The sequence below is a fragment of the Octopus bimaculoides genome, chromosome 2 (assembly GCF_001194135.2).
Source record: "Octopus bimaculoides isolate UCB-OBI-ISO-001 chromosome 2, ASM119413v2, whole genome shotgun sequence".
Taxonomy (NCBI): Eukaryota; Metazoa; Mollusca; class Cephalopoda; order Octopoda; family Octopodidae; genus Octopus; species Octopus bimaculoides.
The window spans coordinates 15815244-15818298 of NC_068982.1; the positions used below are offsets into that span (position 1 = coordinate 15815244).

A 3055-nucleotide genomic window follows, 5' to 3' on the forward strand; every position below is an offset into this window, starting at 1 on the left:
ATTTATTTATTTATTTATTATTTGTAATGGTGATAGTGGCAGGCTGGCAGAATCGTTAGCACACTGGACAAAATGCTACAAAGCAATTCGTCTGGTTTTTATGTTCTGAGTTCAAATTCTGCTGAGGTCATCTTTGCCTTTCATCCTTTTAGGGTTGACGAAATCAGTACTAGTTGACTACTGGGGGATGATGTAATCGGTCATTCTCTTCCCTCAAAATTTCAGGTCTTGTGCCAACAATAGAAAGAATTATATTATCATTATAATTAAGGTAGCGAGCTGGCAGAATCGTTAGCACACCAGACAAAATGCTAAGTGGCATTTCACCCATCGCTACGTTCTGAGTTCAAATTCTGCCGAGGTTGACTTTACCTTTTATACTTTCGGAGTTTATAAAATAAATACCAGTTGAATACTGGGTCGATGTAATTGAGCCATCCCTGCCTTCTGCAAGCTACCCTTGTAGCAAAGATTTGAAATAATAATTATTATTATTAAGGTGGTGAGCTGGCAGACTCATAAGCGCACCAGACGAAATGAGTTCAAATTCCGCCGAGGTCGACTTTACCTTTCATCCTTTTGGGGGTCAATAAAATAAGTACCAGTTGAACACTGGGGTCAATGTAAGCGACTTATCTCCTCCCCAAAAATTTCTACCCTTGTGGCAAAATTTGAAACTATTAATATTATTATTATTATTATTATTATTCCGTGAGTTGGAGTGGGCACTTGCTCTTGAGATTTCAGGGAAATCTCAGACAGCGGAGTCCCTTGATTATCCCTAGAGGCCTTCCTGTATCAGGAGGGCCACATCTCTCTCATCCTCCCCACCACTTTTGTTTTTAAGACCCTTGTATGCTTGAATATGTCCCTTGTTTTTCAGTGTGTACCGTGTATACTTTCTTTCCTTCATTTTTTTTTTATCATTCCATTATATGTAAACCCCCCACACTTTACGTCTCTCTTCATATTGTCCCCCTCATCCTTCGCCCTTGTGGCAAATAAAATGAAACCATTATTATTATTATTATTTTTATTATGAAAACAAAGATAGTGATCTGGCAGTCCCACTGTGTGGCACATTGGGCAAGTGTCTGCTACTATAGCCTCGGGCCAACCAAAGCCTTGTGAGCGGATTTGGTAGATGGAAACTGAAAGAAGCCCGTCGTATATATATATATGTATATATATGTGTGTCTGTGTTTGTCTGCCCTACATTGCTTGACAACCAATGCCGGTGTATTTACATACCCATAACTTAGCAGTTCAGCAATAGAGACCGATAGAATAAGTACTAAGCTTACAAAGAATAAGTCCTGGGGTTGATTTGTTTGACTAAAGGTGGTGCTCCAGCATGGCCACAGTCAAAGACTGAAACAAGTAAAAGAGTATGCCGGACAAACTGTTTGGTAACATGTCATGTCTCTATGTTCTGAGATTAAATTCTACCAAGATTGACTGTGCATTTGTCTCTTTTGGGTTCAATGTAATAAGTACCAGTTAACTTCTGGGGTCAATGTAACTGACTCTCCCCTTCCTTCAAAATTTCAGGCTTTGTATCTATAGCAGAAAGAATTATTTGTATTGGTGAAGACAGGGAATTGCCAGAATTGTTAACATGCCACACAAAATGCTGCCAAGCATTTCGTCTGTCTTTATGTTCTGAGTTCAAATTTCACTAAGGCGGACTTTGGTTTTCATCCTTCCAGGGTCAATGAAATAAGTACCAGTTGAACACTTGGGTTGATGTAATTAACTAACAATATCTCATGCAATATCTCAGGCCTTGTACCTAAAGTAGAAAGAATTATTTGTAATGGTTATAATCAGAAGAATAAGACCTCTACTCATAATCTTTTGTTGTACCTGTGTCTGAAAATGATTGCATGAAATTCCTCTAGACCTGAGACCTGTCCCCAAAGTTTGCAACAAAGACATTCAAAGGTCAAGTCTTGCTTTGGCATGATTTTTACAGCTGGATGCTCTTCCTGATGCCAAACATTTTCACAGAGCAGAATGGGTGCTTTTAACACGATATCAACACTTCGCTCCAATATAGTTTTAGATATTCTTATTTAAGGTAATTTCGGCTGCTATTCCTCCCAGATCAAATGGAAAAAAAAAAAAAAAAAAAAAAATCCTTTTTTTATTCCTTCAGAGAAATATTCCTTTTTCTACATTAATCATCCTCTAGATATCATCCACCCTTCACAGGCTGACTAGCATGGATTACTATCTCAAATTTTTTATCCTCTCCTTATACATTCTCTGTATTTCAAGTCTGTCCAAATTTGATAATCTCCCGATGTAATTCTTGGATTTCCTCTTCCTCTTTACAAATTCCATTTTGGCTTCTATTGCCTTCTATTAATGGTCTCTATAAACCATTTTTTCTAATTTAGTGTCCATAACATTTTTAGTTTTACCTCTTTGGTGACTAATAAAATATTCTTAGTTTCTGCCATTCTTAGTTCTTCATTATTATTTTTGTATTTTGTCCATAATGTTCTGAAAGATCTTTTATGCAACCACATTTCAAACACTTTGAATATAATTTATAATTCTGTAATACTTTAATGTCTATGTTTCAGCTAAATGGACCATGTGTGACATTTTAATAATTCTTTTCTAGTTTCAATATATTAAGGCGTTTTAGTATCGATAAGTCTGACCTAGAATAAGGCAGCATTCTCTCAGAATTGTTACCATGTTGGATAAAATGCTTGGTGGTGTTTTTCTCGACTTTACGTTCTGAGTTCAAATCCCACTGAGGTCGACTTTGTCTTTCATCCTTTCAAGGTCAATAAAACAAGTACCAGTTGAGCGCTGGGATTAATGTAATCGACTGACCTCTCCTACCCTCAAAATTGCTGGCCTTGTGCCGAAATTTGAAATCAATATGCTTGGTTTAAGCCTTTAGCATTCAGATTACTCTGTTGAATGTAACGCTTATTTTGTTCTTTTACATGTTTCAGTCATTTGACTGTGGCCATGCTGGAGCACTGCCTTTAGTCGAACAAATTGACCCCCAGAACTTATTCTTTGTAAGCTTAGT

At 37.0% G+C, this 3055-nt stretch overlaps 1 protein-coding gene across 4 annotated transcripts in view; it reads left to right on the plus strand.

The window, feature by feature from the left end:
* The window catches only part of LOC106881988 (uncharacterized), a 450650-nt gene that overhangs the window by 413021 nt on the left and 34574 nt on the right, over positions 1-3055 (plus strand). The window lies entirely within an intron of this gene.